General features: G+C 35.3%; 2 protein-coding genes across 2 annotated transcripts in view; one reads left to right on the top strand and one right to left on the bottom strand.

The window, feature by feature from the left end:
* Window positions 1-26812, bottom strand: part of LOC140845303 (uncharacterized) — a 286923-nt gene that overhangs the window by 120300 nt on the left and 139811 nt on the right. The window lies entirely within an intron of this gene.
* The window catches only part of LOC140844845 (uncharacterized), a 144267-nt gene that overhangs the window by 108739 nt on the left and 8716 nt on the right, over window positions 1-26812 (top strand). The gene's annotated exons all lie outside the window — the stretch shown is intronic.

A 26812-nucleotide genomic window follows, 5' to 3' on the forward strand; every position in this document is an offset into this window, starting at 1 on the left:
TAATGGAATAAACTACTCAGTCCTTTAAATTATCCAGGCATCAGATTTGATTCTGTGACCTTCTAATGCCGGAAATTTGAAGAGGTAGGTTAAACTTGATCTGAAACAATCTTTCTTACTGTTTGTTGTACACTTAGTGGCCTTTCATTACATCTAAAGTCATCCTGTTCCCATGATCTGGAAACCATCTGCATAGGGAACACTAGAGGCTTTTCACTACATCCATTCAGCTCTTGGGAAGAGCACTGAGCATCCCTGCAGAGCCACACAGCATGGTGGACCTGTCCGTCTGGAAAGATGCCCCTCCCCCAGTGCACTGGGCACTTGCTTATATCAGTATCAAGCCCCTCTCTCATTTACACCTTCTACTGTTTCCATTTTGCCCTAATACAAAGTCCAGATTTCTTACATGGCTGATGAGGCACTTCATAGCTCACAGAGTCATCTCTCCATATCCCCCCCTCACTATCTATGTCCGGGCTCTACTGAATTTCTTCCAGTGTCCTAGGTGAGCTAGTTTTTATCTCATCTCCATATATCTAGAAATGCTGTTTCCTCTGTCTGAAACACCCCATTTCTAAGACCATCCTGCCTCCTCATTCTTCAGGTCTTGTTAGATTAAGCTTCCACCAGAGATTCCATATTGACCTCCCTTTAATAAGTAAGGTGTCCCCCCCATGAATTTCAAAAGCATTCTCTGCTCTTCCTTCAGTATACCATGAACCACACTGCATTCCAAACTGCCTGTGTTCTCATCTGCTCCACCCATTAGACTTGAAGGAGGATTTGCATTGGCGATCTTTTCTTTTTTTATATACCTCTTTATGTGTTATGTCAAAGGCATTATCTGTTGGATAGGAATTCCTTAAAATTATTTGCTCAAAGAACAAATTAAACCATGTAGACATGTATTCTTTTAGAATGAGTGCCTATATGTGTACTAGTTAAAAAGTAATGAACATGATGGGCAAAGACTGAAATTTGTGGAACTTACATCCAGATGGAAGAGAAAAAAACACGTTCACAAACAAATGTTAATATTGTGAGAACTGTTTGTAAATGCTTACAAGAAAAAAAATGGTCTATAAGAGAGAATGTAATATTAAGAGGTGAGCAGGTTCTGGTTTATAGAGAATAGAGTTATGGATAAAAAAGAAAAAAAACAGGAAAATACAAAATAAAACAGTAAAACAGGCAAATTTCAAGTCAAGAGAAGCCATGTATTTGATCAGAGGAACAAAAGGAGTATGATGTTAAAAATGAATAAAGTGGGTTAATTTCAAGGGAATAAAAACATGCTATCTGATCCCCAAAATGCATTCCCTCTTCATCTTGGACATACTGTTAGGCTAATTTTCTAGCCTCTCCTATAGCTGGAGGTGGCTGTGTCACTATGTCTTGTTCATGGAATATAAATAGGGGTGAGAGTGTCTCTTTCAGTCTTTCTGCTTCTGTTGGCTGGATGCACACTATACTGAGGTGTTGTAGGACCATGGAAACACAGTACAGAAAGGACCTGGGCCTCCAAGTCATTGGGGAATTAAAATCTGCCTCTCAGTCAAGAACATCCACCTCCAGTTGATACGTGAACAAGGAATATTTTCTGTGTTTCCTGGCTTAGAATTTAGAACAGTGTAGTATAAAAATCATTGTTGTAAACTTCAAAGCAATCTTTTTTAAAATTTCAACTACATACATTTTACATTTTCTTATTCAGAAATGTCAAAGACTTTGCTCTTATTAAAGATACTAAAGTTACCAGATTTTTGTCTGTCAATACAGTGGCCAACAGTAGTGTTTTGTTTATATTACTTAGGGACTATCTGTGATCCTGAAGGAGAGAAGATAAGCAACACTTAGAATATATGGATGGACATAGATATAAATATTCATACAGAAACAGTGTAGATATCAATTAAGACTTTCAAGTAAATGTTGAAATTATATAATGATTTAATATCAATTCAAGGAAATCAAGGTTCTATTATAGAAACTTAAGTATATTAGAGACCTTAACTGCTATAATTTGCAGCTACTTGGAATGTTCACCATTCCCAATTGGTAATCACAGGCTAATCATTTTATTTTTGATATCTTTAATGCACAATTACTTTAACAACATTATGGTTACTAGACTCCTTTTATTATCAAGCCTCCCCAACATACCCCATGGCAGTCACTGTCCATCAGCGTAGTAAGATGCTATAGAATCATTACTTGTCTTCTCTGTATATACTGTCTTCCCCATGTCCCCACCCCCTACATTATGTGTGCTAATCGTAATGCCCTGTTTTCCCTTTTATCCCTCCCTTCCCTCCCATCCTCCCCAGTCCCTTTCCCCTTGGTAACTGTTACTCCATTCTTGGGTTCTGTGTTCCTGCTGTTGTTTTGTTCCTTTAATTTTTTCTTTGTTCTTATGCTCCACATATGAGTGAAATCATTTGGTATTTGTCTTTCTCTGCCTGGCTTATTTCACTGAGCATAATACCCTCTAGCTCCATCTATGTTGTTGTAAATGGTCGGATTTGTTTCCTTCTTATGGCTGAATAATATTCCATTGTGTATATGTACCACATCTTCCTTTTCAATTCATCAACTGATGGACACTTAGGTTGCTTCCATTTCTTGGCTACTGTAAATAGTGCAGCAATAAACATAGGGGTGCATCTGTCTTTTTAAAACTGGGCTGCTGCATTCTTAGGGTAAATTCTTAAGAGTGGAATTCCTGGGTCAAATGGTATGTCTATTTTGAGTTTTTTGAGGAACTTCCATACTGCTTTCCACAATGGTTGAACCAGTTTACATTCCCACCAACAGTGTAGGAGGGTTCCCCTTTCTCCAGAACCTCATCAACATTTGTTGTTGTTTGTTTTTTGGATGTTGGCCATCCTAACTGGTGTGAGGTGATATCTCATTGTGGTTTTAATTTGCATTTCTCTGATAATTATAGATGTGGAGCATCTTTTCATGTGTCTGTTGGCCATCTGAATTTATTCTTTGGAGAACTGTTCAGATCCTGTGCCCATTTTTTTTATTGGATTATTTGTTTTTGTTTGTTGAGGTGTGTGAGCTCTTTATATATTTTGGATGTCAACCCTTTATCGGATCTGTCATTTATGAATATATTCTCCCATACTGTAGGGTACCTTTTTGTTCTACTGATGGTATCATTTGCTGTACAGAAGCTTTTTAGTTTGATATAGTCCCACTTGTTCATTTTTGCTTTTGTTTCCCTTGCCTGTGGAGATATGTTCATGAAGAAGTTGTTCATGTTTATATGCAAGAGAATTTTCTTCTAAAGGTTTTATTGTTTCATGACTTATATTCAGGTCTTTGATCCATTTTGAGTTTACTTTTGTGTATGGAGTTAGATAGTAATCCAGTTTCATTCTCTGATATGTAGGTGTCCAGTATTGCCAACACCAGCTGTTGAAGAGGCTGTCATTTCCACATTGTATATCCATGGCTTCTTTATTGCATATTAATTGACCATATATACTTGGGTTAATATCTGGACTCTCTATTCTGTTCCACTGGTCTATGGGTCTGCTCTTGTGCCAGTACCAAATTGTCTTGATTACTCTGGCTTTGTAATAGAGCTTAAAGTCAGGGAGCATAATTTCTCCTGTTTTATTCTTCCTTCTTAGGATTGCTTTGGCTATTTGGGGTCTTTTGTGGTTCCATATGAATTTTAGAACTATTTGCTCTAGTTCATTGAAGAATGCTGTAGGTATTTTGATAGGGATTGCATTGAATCTGTAGATTGCTTTAGGCAGGATGGCCATTTTGACAATATTAATTCTTTCTAGCCAAGAGCATGGGATGAATTTCCCTTTATTGGTGTCCTCTTTAATTTCTTTTAAGAGTGTGTCCCGTAGTTTTCAGGTTATAGATCTTTCACTTCCTTGGTTAGGTTTATTCCTGGGTATTTTATTCTTTTTTGACGCAATTGTCAATGGAATTGTTTTCCTGATTTCTCTTTCTGCTAGTTCATCGTTAGTGTATAGGAATGCAACAGATTTCTGTGTATTAATTTTGTATCCTGCAACTTTGCTGTATTCAGATATTAGATCTAGTAGTTTTGGAGTGGATTCTTTAGGTTTTTTTATGTACAATATTATGTCATCTATAATCAGGGGCAGTTTGACTTCTTCCTTGCCAGTCTGGATGCCTTTCATTTCTTTGTGTTGTCTGATTGCTGTGGCGCTAATCATTTTATAGACACCTGCAGAACAGTGTTTCATTCTAAACGCTTCTGTTAAACTCACCTAGCTCTGAAGAATACAGCACCACATATTTTAACAATTCCCCACTGTACTAATAAAATGCATGGTTTTATATGAGTATACTCCAATCAGATATTGAGTACTAACTGTTGTCCACTTTTGCATTCCATACTGCCCTAAGTACATATAGGGGTTCAGTTGAATTTGAAAAATGTATGTTTCTTCTTCTCTTACTTAAAAAACTTACATATACTTGGCACACTTTGGAGATGGTGAAAAGTGTGGGTACTACAGAGATTAGTTGCAATTAGAGACTAGACTGATACTCTTAAAAATATGAGTAGTACCAAGGAAAAAGAAGTAGAAGGTCCAAGGTGTTTAGTCTGGGCTGCACAACCTGATTCTGCTACTGTGTGAAAGAGTAGAAAAAAAAAATTCCAAGTCACTAATGGGTAGTAAGTAGCAAAAAGGGATTAACACTTAGATTTGGACATCTTATCAATTAGGCCTAAGCATAACTAGAGAGAGGAGAGCCGTCAAATCAGTGGAGAGGCAACATGCTTGGCTTCAATTACAGCAAAAACTAAGTAAGTGAATAAATGACAAGTGGGATATTAGTTTGGATTTGTATCTTGGATGTACGACTTTTCCATTCCCAATCACGACATAATCTTTGCCACTGAAATACCATGAAACGTCTGGTTGCAGTAGCATGGATAAATGCACAGTTCAGAACAGAGCTGAAATAACGGTTTTATTGTTTGCTTTTTTGTTTTAGAATTTGCCCTATGTGTTCACATTTTTCTTCTTGCTCCTTAAGGAGCACAAGAAACTCAGTGCTTTTTTACAATTAATCAGCAAAGTGATAACAATTACATCGAAATTACATCAGACTTAAAGTATTCAAGGGGATGGAGAATTTCCAAACTACAGAAATACAAATACAGTGCAATCTACTTGAAAACACAGCAAAACAGTTTAATCAAAATAATACTGTAATATCAGGAATCAAATTTTTTCACTTATATAACTAACATATAAGGGGTCAACCCTGATAATAAGATAATAGTGTATATCAACAGAATATAAAAGGAGTATCTTATTATTGCTGTGCAATTATGATAAACTCACTTTTATTATTCTTCCACCTGAGACATGGCTATAATTACTGATGCCTTAGTATTCCCTCATTTAATAATTGAGGCAGCTGTCATATTTACAAAGATGCTGGGGAAGATACAAAAATGATCACAACCTTGCTTATTAGCTTTGACAAGTATTCTTCTGCTGTTAGGATTGTCACTAACACATAGATAAGATTAGACAAAAAAATAATTTCCATTTGAATGATGCAATCTGTGTGTTCTTTCTTTATTAAAAACACACAATACACTTGAAATGTACAATTGTATTCAAATGGTTATTCATGGAATACAAGGCATTGTTTATTTAAAAAAACAGTTCCTATTTTTATATCTCAATGTGCTGAAATGTGCTTGGATTGAATACATCTGTTAGAAGAGTTAGATGGTCCTTACAGCATTCTTCTCTTGTCTAAACCAGCTCACTGGCACTTAAAACAGAACTGAATAAGCTTGCTTGATTTTCTTTTGTCCCAAGAGAAGGAGAACTTCTGATTACCCCTTTGGGAAACTGGCAGATTTGTTCTATCTGCAGCTAGGGAGTGAAGGCTACACACCATTCAGAATTGGGATTCAAGTTCATGTTGCAGATACAAAGGAATGTGCAAAGCACAGAATTCTAAGGCTTAGTCACTAAATCTGAGAGATGTCCATTAAGAAACAGTAGGTAGAAACAGGATGGATTATGTATTGCCATATTTACATAAATGGCCTTTCAAAGTAAGTGCAGCAAAGGAAAAAATGAGGTAAAAGGAAATTCCAGACAGCCATGACATGGGGAGGACAATGAATAGAGGCCAAATAAGATGTCCTGCTCTATGTGGGGAGAGTTACACACATTTGTCTGCCCTTGTCTACAACGCAGTTCTATCAATAGGATATACAGAGCCCTTGACTTCTAACTCCTACACTCAGTGACAAATATTCCTGAGTTCTGCATGTCAGAGGGGTAGGAGGAAAAACATGGGGTTGAATAACGCTGCATTTTAGAGATACAGAAGGACAAACCTCAATTGTACAGTCTAGGCTCTCTCCTAAACTAATTTCTAGGTAAAAAACTATCTGCTTTAAGGATAAGATAATACACACTGATTAGGAATCTGAAATTCATAGGCAATAGAACTACCAATCAGCCAGAGGAAATCTCAAGCTATTCTTCCTAAGGTCTTTCTGAACCATGTATGCTTTCTTTCTACCTATTTCTTTAATGTATTTGTTTTATGATGGATTCCTACATCTATAATATTTTTAATACTATTCTTATGCCAGTATTCCTTAGACATGGCTATCTTTATTGGGATCTTTGCTTGTTTTATTTAAGTATACCACCTTAAATTAAAAGCTTTGCAAATGAATGGTTTTATGCTAATCACATTTTTATGAGGCTCATATTTAAAACATTGAGTTATTTTTTAATGGGATACTGCAGTAAATCCTTTCATAGCATTAGTTACTTCAAATTTATCTTGTATGTAAGTTCAGAGTTACACAGACTGGGTTTGTTTAAGAAAGATTTCTAATGTGGTTGTAGGTTTTTCATAGGTAGGGTTCCAGCTTCATGTAATTACCTTGTACGGAGTCAGCACAAGCCTTGTCTCTTGATGACTGATCCATAAAGGCAGCAGCATTAGCATTTCCTGGAAGCTTGTTAGAAATGCAAAATCTCAGCTCACCCCGAGACCCAATAAATTAGAATTAGTATGTTAGTAACATCAGTAACATTGATCATATGATCATTTAAGTTTGAGAAGCACTGCCCTGGTCAAAACAATTTTTGTGAGTTTTATTAGATACATATGGTACTAGGATGGCAGTGAGGTGACTGTGATGGTAGTGAGAGTGGTATTATCCTAGTGGAAATGCTGGAAATAATAGTGGCTTTGGAGGAGGTGGTGGTGCTATCATCTCACTCTCCAGATCCCTCTATGTAAGGAAACTAATATTTTAGTACAAAAGATCATTGAAAAAAAATGATACATAAGAATGAGAAAACTCTATTTCTTAGAAGTCCTATAGAGAGAATTACATGCATGTGAGAAGAAAACACTGATAAATCACTTGAAAGGGAGACAAGATTCCCAAAGTTTATTCCAGAGAAGGGCCAGGGAGGATAGATCTGGGTCATGGACAGATAATTTGAGTTTCAGAACTGACCCTGACAAAATATAGTAAATTCTGCCACATTACCTTGAGTAAATTTCCCCACACAACACTCATGTGGTCTTACAGACAAATGTTAACCAAATAGTTAATATAATTTTGATACATGGATACATTTTTAGCTTTTCCATAGCACAAATGATGAACTTGCTCAGTGTGTCCTTATCTCGGGTTACCCCAGATTACCATGAATTTGGGGGCAGGAAAGCTTGCATTTTTTTTTTCTTCCTCTATAAAGGAACACAGTACAGGAACAATGAATGTTCTGAAAGGGCTGGATAACACAGGATCCTGGCTTCTGGATAACTTCTCATGAGCAATCAGCTTATCCTTTTCATCTATTTAGGTCTGTGTCCTTTTCTATGATGGCATTCTAACTCAACAAGATTAAAGTCTGGGGACCTGTAAAGAAAATACAGTCTGCACGTATTGCTTTGTTATAATCTTCTCTGCAATGCATAATGTTTCTACTGTACAAACTATGTGCTGGGAATCAATTTCATCCAATGGCTGCTCGGGGTGCATCATCCGGGAGTGCTGACTGTGGCCCTCCCCTGGCTTGAGTTAGTGTCTTCATTTGCTATCAACATAGAGTCATCATGTGCTTTGGGGTCATTGGCAGACCTTCAAGCAGCACATTAAAACTGTAATTGCAGCTATTTTGTCAAGGAATTTTCCCTGCTCATAATTTACAAAGCCTATGATAACAGATGGCCATAGTCAGTCTGCAACTTAGGACATCCTGCAATTCTGTGTGAACTGGAATCATGTCTGATGACAAGAACTACTTCTTGGAATAGCCCTTCATTCTTAAAGCATGGCCTGTTTGTGAGTGCAAAGAGAAAGATTAAAATATCATTTTCCTCATTGTAGAATCCAAAATAAAATAAAATAAAACCATCTGAAAAAGAGGAACAATCACTGTGTTTTCCTTGTTAAAGCCATGATGTGTACCATCTTTCAGGGAAATAATTTCATGGGGGTTAATGTACCCAGTGTCTGTCTAGGGCAAGAAATTAAACTAAATCTCTAGAGTTCCACTGTCAATTCATCAGGATAAATGAGTCTGCAATCCAGCATGTTCCAGATGAGAAGCAGGCCCTAGGCTGCTTCTGCCGTATTTCATTAGCAACCTTTCTGATCACAGGGTAATACTTAAGGAAAAACATTTATGTCATATAATGCAATGAAGACCAAAACAGGTGGTCAGAAAGAAAAAGAAAAAAAAACCCTCAATCACAGTTTTCTGACTTCTATAGTGTATGTGAGGAGATAAAACTAGAATATAATATAGTATATAATGAGTTAGTACACTAACAAAATGCTTGACTTTTTGTTTATTTGTTTTTAGGTATCAATAGACTGAACCATTCTAGTTAAGAGTTTTTGTGGTTTCTTTTTTAATTCATAATCACTTATTAAGTTGCCTATAAAATATAAATACTTATATTAAACATTTGGGGAGAGGCAGTAATGAAAGGACATTTATGACCTTTGAGCTCTTCTGTAAGTAGAAGGTATGTGTTGTATACTGTTTGCTCTGGCATGTGCATGCATCTGACTCGAATCACAAAGTTTCCAGGTTCCTAAGGAAAATTTCAAATATCTATTTTGCTATCAATAGATAAACATTTGGCAACCTACTTGTTCTTACTGAATCCAAGTTTCATTCATGTTCAAAATGGAAAATAATTACAACCGTATTATTATTATTATTATTATTATTATTATTAATGTATACAGACTCACTGAATTAATTAGCTAATTTATGTGAAAAATCATACTTTAGGTTGTAAAATGTTGTTCAGTTGTACAAGTACAAAACCATATTGGTTATTTCAGAGAAAGAAATTCCCCAGTGGGAAAGCAGAGCAGTAAATGGAAACCAGTTGTGTTCACAAACGTGAGATGACCAAGAAAAGAGTGGAAAAATATTTAGAAATGTACATTCAGCTCATATTATGGATATTATTGAAAGCCTTGAATATCAATCTCTGATGATTTTTGAATCGTGTTAAAGGGAAATAAACTAGTGATCATTAGCAAAATAGACTTTATTGAATTCAATTTCAAGTAGCCGTGAACTGATTTAGGAAGGAAGGCACAGAAGTGGAAAGGAAAAGGTAAGTGGAACAGAAATTGTAAAGAAGACAGCCCCAGAGTACAGTGTCGCAATGTAGAGGGAGACCAAAGGGTAAAATTAGCTTTTTGCCTAAACCAGAGTACCTAAAAAAACCTAGAAAACTGGGAAGAACATTTATTATAGATGAGATCATCACTTTTAACCTTAAATTTCCCAAAAAAGTATACCTTTTTTTTATGGTTTTACATTTTCTTTTGATAAGTATTCCAGTAACTTCCTGACACAGAAGTTCTAAGATATATACACACACAAAAGGCAATTATATTTTAACAACTGGAAAAATTCTGTTGAAAAGGATTGTTAACAATATAATAAAATTGTTTTTCTCATCCTCTGTATTAAAAATATTTGATGTATTTTAAGAGACCACCCAGAGTTCTAATTCTTACTTTCTTGCCTGCTTCCATAATAATGTTTACTTTTTCTCCATTATTTTTTCTGCTTTTTTTTAAATCTGGGCTCCTTATGAATTTTAAACATCCTCAGAAATTGGGACTTCTTGAATAATATAGCAGAGGTGTACACAATAAAGCTAATTCTACAAGAATCAAACTTTACACGTATTACATAAATGATTATAGAGCAAGCCATGCAGTATCATCTACACATAAGTGGTGCAAGATTTATTTTATCTCTTGCATAAAAGCTTTCAAGCAGTTTAAATAATTATAACAACCAATGGTAAGATCAATTTGGCCACCATTGAAAGGGACACATTGGTCATTTCAGAGGTAAATTAATTAAGGATAATACACTTTCTTAACTTCCTAAACACAAAGTAAAAATGTTTGGCAATTATCATGAGTGGCAAAATTGCCAAGATATTTTCTAGACTGAGTCATTTACTGTCCAAAATCTAGTGAATTGTTTAGCAATAAAAGTATCACTAAGACATAAGAGTTCCTTAATTTAAAACTTCCAATTAGCCCAGTTATATTGTTTCTATAGGTACTTTAGGACTCCAGTATAAAGAGTTTGAATCTATCTTAATTTATCACATATATCAGCAGATGAAACTTTTGCAGTGTCTAAGGATTGTTTGTGTCCTTAGTTATAAATTCCTCTTGTTTTGATATGGAAAATCCATTCAAAGAGACTCATTGAAAGTATTTAATAATGCTTGTCAGGATTACTGTAACTGTAGATAAAACCAGCCAATAATTTTCTCCTATTTTCAATTATTTTACTATACTAAATGTCTGATTTTTTAAGCCAAAGCTATGCCATTTGAGAGAAAGACAACCTTTAAAGCTTAATTTGAGACTCAGTTTATTTATGCATTTCCACTGATTTCCATGTGATGGCAGATACATGATTTCAATGTTAATAAAGTGATTTGAGAGTCTTAAAAATATGTCTTTAATGTATTTAGGTGTTATTCCAAGTTTTTTTCAGAGTTAAGCATTTCTTAAGTACCAAATGTTGCTCTTGAACACCCTAATTAACATAAGCAAATTCCAATTTAGAAAACTTCACATTTTTATCAACTGAAATACTCTTTTTTTTTTTAATTAGGAGAGAGTTAAATCATCTCAGACTCTCAACTTAACCAATGTGAATTTCGTCTTAGGGAAAATGTAATACAAAGATGAATGTTTTAAAGGAGATTTCACATTTTTCAAAGAATGATCAAGTCTGTTCTGTTATTGTTAAAATTTTTCGGTGAAGGTGAACAAGTTGTACTATATCTCACCAACCAGAAAGGTCTAGAATCTGTGTTTATCACATTAGTGCTAAAACTGATAGGAGAACAAATCAGAATGCAGATTAGAGACTAAAGAAGTTTCCAAATTATTGCATGTTATAATTCCTACTCTTTTCAGGACAACAACAAAAAAAGAAACAAGAACAGGATAAAAACCACTCTGAATCCTAAAACTCATCTCCAGCAAAAATAGCTCTTCATTCCTTTTTCAGAGTAGGAGGGGAAAGGTCATGAAGGAGGCCATCTACTGCAACATAAATGCACTGTGAGGGAATCAGAATTTCTGGACCAAGTTCTCTCATCCTTTCCTGAAGGCCGCTGTTCCACAACAACCAAGGGAAGGCAGAGGCAGGAGACTAGATGGGTAGTGATGGCAGGTGAGTGAGGGGAGGATGCACTGGAACATCTCTCTCCTTCTGGTCCTCCTCTGGCAATGGCTATGTCTCTTCCCAGGTTCTAGCTCCCAGTGGACAGGACAGGATGCGGCCTCAACTTTCAGTTCTGGCGATTCTTTTTCCTCCCTCCGTCTCTCCAGTGGAGGGATGGTGGTAACTTCCTGCTGTTACCTTATCATCTCTGCAGGCTTGAAGGCTCTTTTATCACCTAGTTAAACAATTCCTTGTGCTCTAAGCCTTTGTTAAATACTCAAGTAGTTTCTGTTTGCTATACTCTAATACACCCTTTCTCGGATGTCTAATTTTTTATCATATCATTTGCATATTCTCTCAAATGCTTTTCCTTGAACAGATTAAATTTTCAGTGTGTTTCTAAAGGTAGCTAATCAGCACTAAAGTTTTCTATTATATACATTAACTGTTATGAAAATCTTGGTGCTTGATAGTATATTTAAGAATCCCTGTATTTTTCTGACTTATTTACTTGAGATACTGGAGTTTACAAAATAGGTTTGGCCTGTGTTTTAGGAAAAATCTTCAGAAGCAAGAAATTGGAATCTACTGAGTCCTCCCTCTTCACCTTTCAGAGTGGTGCCTGAGAGGGGATCTCTTAAAGAGTCATGTATTCAGTGAAGAATTTAAGGGATTCTAATACAGATTATAAAGTTGACCATGTCTTCTCTTTAGAAATAGTTGGTTCATATCAGAAGAACCTTTCGAGCAAGGTGGAAGGAACAACTCAAATAGTATAGACCGAGAGATCACTTAAACTTCCAGAAAACTTGCATGATTGTGTCAATGTCTGTTTCCTAATAACAGATGGCATGTGATGGAGAATTTGGCCACAATCCTCTGTACTGAAGTTGTAGAAAGGGCTAACAGAAACTAGCTACTGTCAGTAACTGTTCTGAAGAAAGAAAAATAGGAAGGAAAAAAGAAAGGAGGAAGATAGGGAAGAAGAAAGAAGGTAACAAAAGAAAAACCCAAAGACAAAAAAGAAACAAAATCCCACTAATATCTAATGTACTGACATATGGACCTAGACAAGTTCACAACACACAGATATTTTAACTATGGTATAGAAGTCCAAGATTCTCCTGACTTTGGTCAATATAAAAATTATATTCAGTTTGTATGTACTCTCATTTCTCAATTTATATCAGCCATAAGAAACCATCTAGAATGTTCTTTAGACATTCAGAACATACTAACACTTTTGAAAAAGTGATATTACTTGGAAATGATTAATGAAGTGAAGTAGGAAGATATGCAAAGATACTACTGCTTAATATGAGTATGTTGGTGTCTGTATGTGTGTGGTTATATCTACATTTATCATAATAATGTAGACCACAATCATATAAGATTTATCAGGACTGATAAATTTTTCTGCCAAAGAGTTTAAAGGAATTAGGGGAGACTATTTCAAATATGAATGAAGTTAGTATGATAAAGACACAAATACTGAAACCCAAGATTCAATTCTCCAATGCAAACCTGCCCATATGTGTTTGACATAAGTAAGCTTCACCAACATAAGAGTTTTGCTACTGACCCCTGAAAGAAGGAAATCAGAAAATTTGAAATAAGATTTGTGGGAATAAAGAATCATGACATCCCATCCTCTTCAAAAAATGGATTGATTCTCTTTGAGTTGTTTTTTTAACACCCTATTCATTAAGCCTTCTATTTTAGTCATGGCCCAATATTGGATATGAAATGTAACAGAGTTTTTAGTAAACATATTATGACCTCTGCCATGGCAGAACTGTTCTTGTTCAATACCTGGGTTCCCATAGCTTAGTGTACCACTTGGCACAGAATGGGTACTCAATAAATGTTTGTTGAATTAGACTTTCCTACTTAGTTAGTAGTTATGTTAGAATTATTATGTTGTTTTTTGTATTACTGTAAATAAATTGTATTTATATAGTGTGATGTTTTCAATTGAGGTTATGTAGTAATCTCTGTGCATTTCATCAGTATTTATAATGTGGATGCCAAATTGACTTTGAATTCAATCTGTGAAGGAAGTAATATCCCCTAATCTAACTGATATTTTCCATTTCTACTTATGAGTCAGGTAAGTAGAGTCAGTTAAGAATTGTTGTGTGAAAATTAGAAGAAATGAATGCAGCATTTTGGCTGCAATGAGGGTCACATGAAGAAAATATTTTATCCACAATTTGGACCATCAGGAGTGTCAAAGATTGAGATCCTACAAATAAGAGCTCATAACTGAAGATCACTAAACCCACAAAGATATTAGTTAACATAAATGAGGACAGAAAAGCTGAAAGTCAACCTCTAAAGAAGATAAATAAATAAGACAGAAGCCACACTTAAATGCAAAGGGAAACTAAACCCCTTGAGAATAAGTAAAGATTTTTAAATACAGCTAGAGGAGAATAAAATTATCTTGAAAAATGTCAAAAAACTTTAATGACTATGTAAGAGTGAATTTACCTCTGGGCCATTTTTCTATTCCATTAATCTACCTGTTAATCTTGATTATTTTTGCTTCCTAATAAGTCTTCAATTCAGGTCTATAAATCATCTAACTCTCTTCTTTTTGAAGATAGCTTTGAATATTTCATATTGATTTTGGAATCAGCTTATCACTCTGTATCAAAAAAATCAATTGAGAGTTAGAGATTTCTGAGATTTATGATTGATGTTTTTAAAAGATGACTCTGACTTTTGTGTAGGGAATGGATTAGAGGAGAATAAGAACAGAGTCAAGAGCCTAGTTTGGAGATTATCACCCTGGTCTAAGAGCTGATGATGGAGGCCTGGTTCAAAGAGTAGCAGTGAGATGGAGATGAGGATGGCTTCAAGCTAGGCTTTACAAGGAAGAGATGGAGACCATTTGGAGAGTCTGAGAGCATAGTTCAGGGCATTCATGAATGTAATTCAAATGTGATGTCACAGGCGGATATGTAAACTTTGGAGCTGCCTGACACACAAATGAAACAGACCTGAGCTGGATGTGATTATATAAAATTTGCGTGGTATTACATTGCTAAATTATTGTGAGAAAGCAAACACATGCTATTTTGGGGGTTGATAGGAGATGAAATGAATTAATCTGCAAACAATCTTGGAGTTGGGTTTAAAAGCATGATGATCTGTAATTACAATGGCTGTTTTCTTCAATCATCTCCTTCTGTGAACCTATTTAATCAGTCTGGGTGTATAATAAGCCACCATGTTACATATGCCCTGTAAATACATTTTACTAAGGGTGAAAATCAGTGCTAAATGAGTTTGAAACCTGAACTGGTAATGGGAGGAGTGGCAGCTAATCCCTAAATTAAAAGAATTGTGTTAAAGATTTAAAATTGGCCTTAGCTGAGGTAAAACCACCAGGGCCTGAATTACAGAATCCCTCCTCTATCTCTGTGTATCTGTGTGTGTGTGTGTGTGTGCGCGCGCGCGCATGTATGCATGTGCGAACAATAACAGAGGCTATTCTCTGCTTCATCCAAAAAACAACATGCTGAAAATGCTAGCTCTAATAATTTTCTTTTATTGCAAAAGACTGAAAATGTAAAATCCTAAAGTAGATTATTTTCTAAAAATCTTCAAGAGGAGAGACTAAATCCTTAAACCCTTTCTAAAAAGCTAAGTTTATATGAGAGTCACTTGACAAAGGAAGGAAAAATTATCAGACATAAAATATTCATTAATTAGACATAAACTATATGAGCTTGTCCTACATACACTACGCAAACTACTACTTAAGAATCTCATTGGTAAACAATCCAATTAAAAAGTCTTGCTCCAATAACTTCTTATTTACCAGGCTCTTAATTATTGGAAGGTCCATTATAGACACTGTTATGATCCTCTTACCTGTTTATCACATAAATGTCACAAGTCATAAGAGCAACCTAGAAGCGAGGGCATACCTAATAAATAATACTCTAGGTCATGTATTTTTCTAGTCCACTGGGCTGAAGTTTGGAGGGAAGGAAAGAAGTTTAATAGCACTATGTTCTCTTAGACATTCATAAAGGCCAAGAATAAATCCACAATAATTATACTTTGGGGAGCTGTAAAAAACACTTTGGTGCATATAAGGTCTATAGTTATTTAAGTGCCACTGAAATACCATTTCCTGTTTGGAGAATTATTCAGTCACAAAATCTTTCCACATAGAAGTCCCTGATAAGACACGAGTGCCATGTCTTATCTTTGAGAGACATCCCTGAGAATAGTTTAAAAACCTAGGGAAGATATTCATGGAGTTGAGGAGACAGAAAGAAAAATAAAGTGGTCAATTTGGATGACTTGCCAAGTGTTGCATTTACGCATACTCTGTCATTTTAACTGAGACCATTAAATGCCATACTTTATTTCTACAGCATACACCAACCTATGTTGGCAACTTTGGAGAGAGGCAATAAAACTGAAGCCTCTTTTCAGAGAGTCTATGACTTATTTAGGGAGCCTGGAATACATAAAGCTGAAAAATTTAAATAACACAGACGTTTCCCTAACTTCTGAGCATGTGGATGACTAGCGGATGTTTACTCCATAACCAACCTCTCCTAATTCCTTTTTAAGAAAATAAAATAAAATTTTATTCTGGGCAGTCATGTGCCCTGATGAAATATCTGCCTTCTCAGACTATCTAGAAACTGGGAGTCGCCACTTGGCCCATTTCTAGCTATTGGGATGTAAACAAAAGCACCTGGATGAGCATCCAAGAAAGTCATTGTTTCAATGATGAAAATGAATAGATTCAGTTGGCGGCAGTTTTTGCCATTTGCTTTTTATCTTCTTCTTGCCTGAATTGTGGATTCCATACCTGCAAATGGAATAACCATCCTGTGACAAGAAGAACAAAAGCCACAGGTCCAGAGAGAAGCATGGCAAAAACATAAGAAATCTGCTATGCCGGTGGTATGATGGAACCACCATCACAGCTATGCTGTGCCTACCCTTGGACTTACAGTGAGAGGAAATACAACTATTCGGGTAAACTTCAGGCAGCTGAATCCAATCCTAACTGATGGATATGTTACTAGAGTTAACATGTGAGTCATGCATGTCACTGCTCCTAACAAATACTTCAAGTTCTCTGAGCACTATCTCATCTCATTTATTTCTTACAACAGCCCCTATTGGAATAAGTGGCAGTGTCTACTTTTTCAGATACAGATAAGGAATGTTGGCAACTTGGAGATTCACGGATGTGTCTGTCCTAGGATCACACACAGGCACTCCCTGGTATGCACAGAATTTGCACTTAATTTGCTCCACTCTACCACCATATCAATTCAATATCATTAATATTAAAGGTTTCCTCAATATCTCTTAGCTAACAAGTGTTTTTGCTGTTAAAAAAAGCAATCTTTACTTGTGCAGGTCTTACAATTATATAGTCTATTTTAGCTACAATAGCATACTTGAAGTTCACAAGTCTAATGGAAATAGGATAATTTGTGTTATCCACATTTTACAGCTTCACAAGTTGAGTTTAGAAGATGACAGACCTGCTCAAGAAAGGAAAGGAGGGAGAACATGTTTATGTCAAATAACCTCTAATTCAGTGCCTCTATAGGCCGAGTTCTGCCATGAACTCTATTTTGTCTCCTTTTCCTCTTTTCCCAGTGAAGCTCTCTTTCTGCACCTGAAAATAATCTGTTTAGGAAGCTGGGACAATGCTCTGAGGAACCAGTGTTGGTTAAGTCTGTGACTCCTGTGAAATTCTGGGCAGGGGATTAACGATAGCTGTGTCTAGCAAGCTTGGACCTTCTGCCAACCCTGGACCCCAGAACTGATGAACTGTGAGGGAGCTCATCCCTGCATATCCAACTGCTAAATGCTGTGACACATGCCAATGCTTACATGGGAAGCAGAGTAATGTGGGCTGCAGTAGAGCCAGCAAAATGTACAAAGAAGGGTTGCTGGGTGACACCTAAGCAGGCCGTCTAGTTATGTGTAGTGATGATGTAGTTATATCACCATTCAAGGTGAATCTGAGGTCTGCTGGTGGTCCATCTTGCTTTTTCCATTTTGCCAAGCATGTTTGATGGCTTTGTAAAATGAAATATATGCACCACGTGAGGTCTGCCAGCCTGACTGACACTGTGTACCCCAGGGAGGCACACTGTTGAACAAACAGGAAAGCTTTTATCCTGACAACATGCTGCGAGCCTTTCTCTAAGGCTGAGTCAACACACAGCAATGGTTATATAACACATTTGAAAGAATGGAGAATGGAGTGATCTTCACCCGATTTATTAGGCAAGGATAGCGTTAGAGTCTTCCATTATTATGCATATAATCCTGCGTCTAATTAAAAATTATTGATGTATGCATTTTGTTTACAAATCTAGAATGAAATAAATGTAACAAAATAACAAAATCTGAAGTTTGTGAGTTACTATAAAAAATGAATGAATTGAGGCAACTGAACTTTATGCAGTCTTACAATAATTGGAAAGAAAGCACAAGTTTAAAAAGACACACAGTTCATATGGAGTAAGGGTGCTTATTGGCCATTGCTTCTTTCAAATTTATTTTTTACTTTTTTAAAAAAAATCTATCTTTTCTGTTGTTTTACAGTGGGTACCAAAGGCATCTGAAGCCAGTTACATGTATTTATGTTCTATTCTGACTAAAATGGCTTGGCTGAAAAGTATTTCAAAATTTAAGGAAAAATAAAACTGACTTTAGACGCCCATGCCAGGTTTTAGCCCAGAGCAAAGTGTCGTGGCTGATCCCTAAATTAAATGGAAACACTGACAGACTCTTTATACTGGCAGTGTTTGTAAGGATAACAGGTAAATACAATAGTTTGAACTAATAATAGGTAACGTTTTCCAGGTTTGGCTATTAAAGGTCCCTCATGACAAACAAGCTTTATAAAGTTTCTCCAAGAAAAGTTTACTTATAAGACAAAAAAAATCAAAATTCAGCCAATTTTCCATTGCAATAAAATATGATTCCTTTTTGGTCGTTTTCATATTGTTAATTTCTCTTTGCAAGTTTTACATTATTACAATATGTACTTTTGGGTATTAGGCCTTTGTTTAAAAGAGACCCTGCAGGCAGCAATAAACTGAGGGCTTTTAATGAGATATTATTAAATTTCCTTTTAATGCAAGTTAACTGTTTACAAGTTTCTTTTAAAAATTAACATTTTTATGAAATATCCTTTATCTCATTGGTTTCCCATATTACTTCAACTTACAATATGATTCTTTAGTGTTTGTATTTAATCAAAATTCTGAACATATTCACATTATAGCTTGTTGAAATGGCTTCACATTATTGTTTGTTTGGTTGGTTTTATTCTTTATCATTAATATTCCCTAAAGAGAAAACTATGAAGCCTGGCAGGAGGTTTAGTGGATGGATTGGAGAGAGGAGAGCAATATTTAGATCCTGGCTTTGACAGTCCTGAGCTTTCCAATTGTGGGTACTGTTCTTATTTTTGAGAGGGGAGCTAAAACTGAAGCTCAGTCGGAGTAAGTCTGGAAATGAAAGGAGATAAGAGGCCCAGCACAACTCCTGGCCTGTGGCAAATGCTCTGTGAAGCTTTGCTATGATCGCTTTCTGTGTGATTTTTTTTTTGTAGGAATAGCATATAGAGCAATTTCCTCTCATTAAGCACCCATTAGCCATCTTCTATAAATTGAAGTGTTTATCACCACTACTTTACAGTGCTACCGATTCATTATGAAACTCCGTACATATGAATGGTCTGCTTCTGAATTCTCTTTTCTATTTAACTGGTCAACCCGTCTTTGTGCCTGTGTCATTAATACCATGTTATAATGGTTTTATAAGATACTTTGAAAGCTAATTTTCCAAGTCCTCTTATTTTGTTTGTTCTAAAGAGTGTATTGGCTCTTGTGGGCTTGGTTACTTTCTTCACATATATGTTAGAATCTACTTGTGTTAGATTCTGTGAAGAATCCCATTAAAATATGTATTGAAAATTCATAGACTCTAGAAATCAATTTGATAAAACTGCTGTCTTTTGCATTTTCATTCTTGCCATATATAAGCATGACGTTGTTTTCTATTTACTTACCTAAATGTTGCATATATATGTGTATACACATATATTCATAAACACACATATATATATATTTTCTATAACACATGTATTATTTAATTAGCTAAAGGTAACTGAAATTATGTATATATATATATATATATATATATATATATATATACACATATTTTCTATAACTTTCAATATTTTTTGTATATTTTCTCAGAAGGATCTTTTCATGGTTTTAATTATTTAATTAGCTAAAGGTAATTTCTGAAATTATGTTCCCTGGCTGTTGCCAAATTTAAAGTTTGTTATTCATTCTGAATAAAATTATATTTACGTCCTTGTTTTTTGTGTAGGCAGTTATACTTTCTGCAATATTTAGAATGTAAAGTTTTTGAATAGGAATGGCAAGCATGCTTCTCTTATTTCTAATTTTAAGAGAAAAGACTATTATTTCACCACCATGTATAATGTTTTGAGTTTTGGCAGATAGCCTTAATCTGGTTAAGAAAGCTCCCCATTTTTTTTAAAACACTAGTGTAGAATTTTATGATTGGTGTATTTGCATCTATTGAGACTCTTACATGGTTTTCTCTTTTAATCATTTAATTTGGTAAATTATAATTTTTTTGAAGTTAATTTACAATCATTTCTGGGATTAATGGAGTCAATATGAATTTACTGACACCTTACTATATAATGTCCTGGTCTAGTATGGGAGTTTACCTATGAACAAAACAGACAAACCTTAAGGGAGCTCACATAATTAGAGGAAAAGACTACAAATAAATATTTTAAATGCATATAAGTAACATGTTACTCATAAGTACAATGGAGAAAAACCACAAAACTAACTTGTTTGCAATACATTATATCATACATATACTTCTGGATTTGTTTTGCCAATATTTTGTTTAGGATATCTGTGTTCTCATGAATGTGTTGGCCTACCCCTTACCTGCTCTCATGGAGTGTTCAGACAAGATTTTGTGAGCCTTGTGAGATGGGGACCATTCCCTCATTTAAATTTGTTTTTTTTATATTGTATTAATTTGTCCAAATGAGCATACTAACAATTTCTATGTGTTCACTCCAAATAGGTAATGCACAAAACTCCCCCCAATATATTTATATTATAATGTGCAAAATAATTATCTCTTCTGTGTGACTTACATCAGAGATTGTAAGAACTGAGTGAAATATAGCATTTAATTCAATATGATTTATTTCATTACATCTATTTTTATTCTGATCATTTGATTTTGTTTATTTATAATAATATAAAATATTGTCTTGTATCAATATTTGCATTCTGGATAAAGTTCTGCCAGAACGTTATCAAAGTCAGTTGTGATTTCTGCCAAATGAAAATTTCTGTGTTCACATTACTTCTAGAATGATAGTGTCAACTCTAGACACGGCCTTGCCAAGAATAGAATCATGTAGATTATGCCTTCAAAAACAGCATTTTTGTCTCACTTCTGATATAAGTTTAGTTATACAGAAAGGCAGTTGTTAATATTTTTAAAAATCATATATCAATTTAGAACACTTAAATCTATTGGTGATGTGTGTGTTCTATATTACTATTAAAATGAATATGTGATAAAACTGCTTATCTTTGTATGTACTCTAATTCTTTAATTAACTATTTTCCATTCCTAAAACTTTGCAATTTAACAAAATTTAGTAATAGTCATTTCAGGCAGAACAAAGTAATTAGTATATCATCATTTTTTTCAACATATGCAAGAAAGATGGGTTAATATTTCTAAAAAGTTCCTATATATACCATCTTTTAGACAATTTGACTGTAATTGATGCAGATAATTTTCAATAAAAGTGACCAATAATTTAATATCCAAATTTCAGATATTATGTTATTTTATCTGAATCAGAAAAAACGTATTTGTTTTAATGGAATCTTTGAGATAGTCTCTCTTATGTTTATCCTGGAGTGTATCTGTTATGACTGACATAAAGGTAGAGTGCATTTACATCCAGCTCTATTGGTGAGGGATCTTCTGCTACATAATGGTCAAATTAGTAGCTGGAAACCTTTTTTAATTTTCTGGCATTTTTTTCTATTTTCTCAAAAACTTTATTCAGTTACTCAGATAACTGTACTTTATTTTCACCTTTAATAGCTTTCTATTTTTTCGTGATAATTCTTTGAGAATGTATTTCTCTAAACAATGGAGAAATGATATAATAGCTTAGTACTGTAACATGTAATTTGTAAAACCTAAAATATTATGTACCTCACTAAAAATTTGTTATCGGAATTATATCTGTACTCATGAAATTTCTATTTGATCAAATAAATACTTGTTATAATTTAACTAGTGAATCATTATGCAGTTATTTCTAATTTATTACTACACTCTACTTTGTAACTTATTAGCTATAAATGAAAATTAGTTACTACTTACCAATTCCTATTACAAAAAAGGTAATTCTACTTTTAAGTTAGGAGCTTAATAAATATCATTCTAGCACATTAAACAAATAGTAGACCATAGGACTAAAATTTGAAACATCATATATAACAAAAGTAGTACTAAAACTTAAAGTTTTAGATATTCATCAATAACCACTGCAGTCAGAGAATGGTTTTAAATTTTAAACTATTTTAAATATTTTTTTAAAATACAGTAGATTTGCAAGGTATTTATATTACCCAACTTATTCCTCTTTTGTAAATAGAAGCAAAACTAAACATACTAGCCCAATAGAACAGGGCATTTTACTTTCTTCTGCCAAAAAGAATCTGTACTGATTCATTAGAATAAACACATCTTTCAGAATATTTTTATAATAAATATGAAAATTATCCATCTCTGGCTTTAGCAAAATCATAAAACAACAGAAATAATTTCCAAAGTAATAAAGAAATCTGCTATGTGATTAGCACATCCTGCAATGTGGCACCCATATGCGTCTTGCCATGACCAGCCTGCCACAGTATCTCCTACTCTGAAACTGCTTCTACTGACAAATCCATATACATCATTTAGGAAGAGTAGGCAATGACTTTTTCAGTATTTCCAAATACAGTTGACCCTTGAACAATATGGGTTTAAACTGCACAGGTCTATTATTACATAGGTTTTATTCAATAAATGTGGCACAGAACTATAAATGTATTTTCTCTTCCTTAAGAGTTTATTTTCTTGAGCTTACTTTACTGTAAGAATACTGCGTATATTATATATATATAACATATATAGAAATGTTAATTGACTGTGTTATTGGTAAAGCTTCCAGTCAAGAGTAGTAGGCTATTAGTAAAGTTTTTAGGGAGACAAAAGTTATGCCGATTTTGGACTGCGTGAGGCCCCTCTTCTCCACATTGTTCAAGGGTCATCTGTATATCCCCAGAGTTGTTTAGCTTCATCCATTTTTGTACAGTTCATCTTCTCTCTTCTGCCAAATAATAAAGCTCAAGCATAGCCTATTTTCTGAATTTCAAGAGAGAGTCTGCTGTTTGGTCTCATCTGCAGAACCACAGCACCTTGAAAACAATCCTGTAGCCTTCAAAACTCAGAACAATGTGGCATCATAGGGCTCACCAATTTGATGCCACAACTTTTATACAGAGTTTCATTTACTGAGCAGATGGCTGTTAATGTGGATGGGCTTATATAATGCAGTGGAGTGCCCTGGGACACAGAGCACAAGCATTTCAATATCCGCCTGTTTGCCAGAGTTAAGGCTAAATTTGTTCTTGGGCAAAGAGAAAATTATTTGATCAAGTGAGCTCTGGGAAGTCCTGCTGGGTAAGAGCCTGAAGTTACCACGGAAAGAGAATCAGATTGTTAACGGGGGTGAGGATGGGATTAAATCGCTGGTGCAGGGCTGAAGGGTATAGTCAATAGCTTTTGCCTCTTTCATTTTCCATTTTTTTACTACATGTCCTTCACAATCAAGAGTATGCCATTCAGTTTGGGGACTGGCACACAGATGTGAAATTTACTTTCATCAATTAAGGAACAAAATCTAATGTGACCAATAGCAACAACAAAAGATGGCAAAAGATAAACCAGCCACATGCTATGGAAAGAAAGCTGATGTACTGTGCTAAAGTCAAATGAAAAGAACTTTAAGATAGATACATTATTGTGATATAGAGCAGAGACATGGGACAAGAGTAATGCCACTATAAAGTCTACAGAGCCCACAAAGGCCTAGCTTATTGTTTGACTTAATCTTTATGCTGTTCCTCCCTTCTTCCAGTCACTTTAATCAATTATGTAACATGTAACCCGGACAGAAGACAGACCTCAGGAGTGTAAATGAACCTACATGGATAAAAAATGCCAAGATCAGGACACAGAGTTCCCTAAATAACTCTATTCTTTAGAAAAAACTTCAAAGGAATTATTAATCACCTGTACACATCATGCCTTACATGGATCCCTATCCAAAAGACCTTATAAAACCCAAACCCTAAGTCCTTAAGGGTGCCTCCTCTCTGAGGTCATCCGCCCTCCTGCTGCGTACTGTTCCTTTAAATAAAACTTGCTTAGAGGCACCTCTTCTCTGAGGCTGCCCACACTTCCCCCTATGAGTGCATACTTTGCTTCTAAGTAAAACTTTCTTGCTGCTTAAGCCTGTGGTGCTTTGTCTCTGAATTCTTTTCTTCAACAAAATAAAGAATTCCTGGACATCCACCGCTGGTGGTAAGTGTCTCTGTCACTTTGCTATTTCATTCAGCTTTCGAGTCGCAAACACAGCTCTACGATCCCGTTCTTTAGGAGCCTGACTGAGTGTCTCTCTGCTTTTCTCCCTTTTTCCTTCCTTGTTCTCCACCACCTGCACGGCTGCATGTTTGCACAAATAAAAGGATCACTGTCCTGGCACTATGCAATTCTGGCACTCGCTATGACTTCTGCTTTAATGAATTCCTTTTTTGCTTGCACTTGGGCCATCTGTTCTCAGATTCTTTCGGATCAGACTCAAGAGTCCTCCCTCCCCCATCCCGCTTGAGGTTTCCCCTAGTTCTCAGGGAAGGACCTCCCCAGACAGGACTTCCCGACAACAACTGGAAGTAAAAAATTTCAAGTCAGTGAGAAGTTATAATAAATACACACTTAAATTAACCCATGAAATAACCTCAAATACACAAACAAAATTTTAGAATGTAGAAATTACTAAATCCAACATTGGTGTGAGAGAGCTAAACAGTTTTTTTTGATAATTCTTAAGACAAAAGATTATGTATTTATAAGAATATAGGAGACTTGAACAACCAAATCAGCAGCTCCGTTGAATAGATAGATGGACAACTATGAGGCAAACAAAGCGAGCACTCATATAAATCAAAGGTTATAAATATGAGGATATAGGTCTTAAATCCATTAAGATGACCATTTAGGAAAAAAAGTTAAAAATTAAAAATAAATTTACATGGAATATACAATGTTTTTAAAATACCCAGCCCCCACCATAGATGAACTCATAGTTGGCAGCTACTTATAAAAAGAGACGGACAACTATTTTTTTTTAAATACACATAGAGGTAGCTTAAAACAGCATTCTGTGGTGATAATGTAACCTCTAACAAATAACTTAAAAAGTTAAAGAAGAGTGTAGTTCCTTGATATAAATGTTTCTGTTTGTCTTCTTCTATGTCACATGTATGATGTCAGATTTTAGAATTCAAGTTATCTGAGCCAAGGCAATGAAGTGTTTTTTTCCACACCTTTCTGGCATTTCACTTCGCCAATGGAAGACTGTCAGAGCTGTACTCTCACATTAAGACGAAGATAATTGTAATCACATAACTCTAGGGAAGGGAATTTGGTGTTCTGAGCATGTTATACACCTAAATAAAACAGAGCCAGGTGTTATTTCTGTTTCTATTTTAAAGCTTCAGAATAGCTGGGTATTGCATATTTTCTGGGGATACTTAGCTGGTTACTCTCACGTGGCATTTGCCATGGTCTAGGCGAGGGGCTCAGTCCACATCCTTGTAAATCTTAAAATTCTAATGTTTTGTCTCAGAATTGTTGTGTTTTGGGGAAGTAGATTTGCATGATCCTTCTCTGTGAACTTGGCTTTATGTATATATGTGTGTCTATATAAATATAAGTGTATATATTGGAATGCATATTCATTAATTTATAGTGAGAAATACGACTGGAAAGGTTCACTTGACCCAACCAGTGTGTTCTCTCCTGTAGAAGAAGATGTATGCGGAGCTAGCTTATTTGAGTGTTGGCAAAGCCTGGAATGTAAAAAGGCAAATTCTGGTAGTTTTCAGCAGTCTGCCAGCCACAAAGGCTGGGGGCGGCATTCTCATACACCGTTCGCCCAGGCAGCTCTAATATTCAAACCTAGTTACTAGGATGTCTTCCCATCTGAACAATGCTTACATAGGCTCTGCCTGCTTTTCGCCTCCTGTCTGCCCTATCTGTGTATTTCCATAATTGATGACACTCTGTTCACTCAGTCTTTTATCTACACAGAGCATGATTTGATTAGGTTTTTACTTATTAGAATCACATTCTGGCCTGACCTTCTTGACATTATTACTCTCATATTACATTGCTCAGAGTTTTGGGTGTCCTTGAATGTTTAGTCACACACTTACAGATGATAACATGATTTTGTCCCATGTATCTATCCTAAAATCTTCATGGATTTGCCAGAATAACAGTGGTCACATTTCTAAGACCTTGGAATAGGGGTGTCCTGTCGTAGCCTCCAGGAATGACTGCTCAGTAATTGTGAGGAATCTGGCCGATGGAGTTTCATTTTTGGCATTACTAGAAATTTAAGGCCAAAATTGACAGTGTTAAGGCCTCAGAGGGAAACACTTCATTTTCATTTAATAAAAAATGTTCTTCCTTGAAAATCGAGGGGGGCTAGAAACCATCTGAAGGCCTTAAGTCTTTGTGGTGTTGTCTGGCTTGTCTTTGTGCCAGCCTGCGGTTATCCCTGGTGTCTGACTTAATCTATAGGCTCACTTTTTGTTCAGGGTAGGAATGCACTAGTGTGCTTATAATAAGTCAAGTTC

Source organism: Manis javanica, chromosome 12 (genome assembly GCF_040802235.1).
Source record: "Manis javanica isolate MJ-LG chromosome 12, MJ_LKY, whole genome shotgun sequence".
Taxonomy (NCBI): domain Eukaryota; kingdom Metazoa; phylum Chordata; class Mammalia; order Pholidota; family Manidae; genus Manis; species Manis javanica.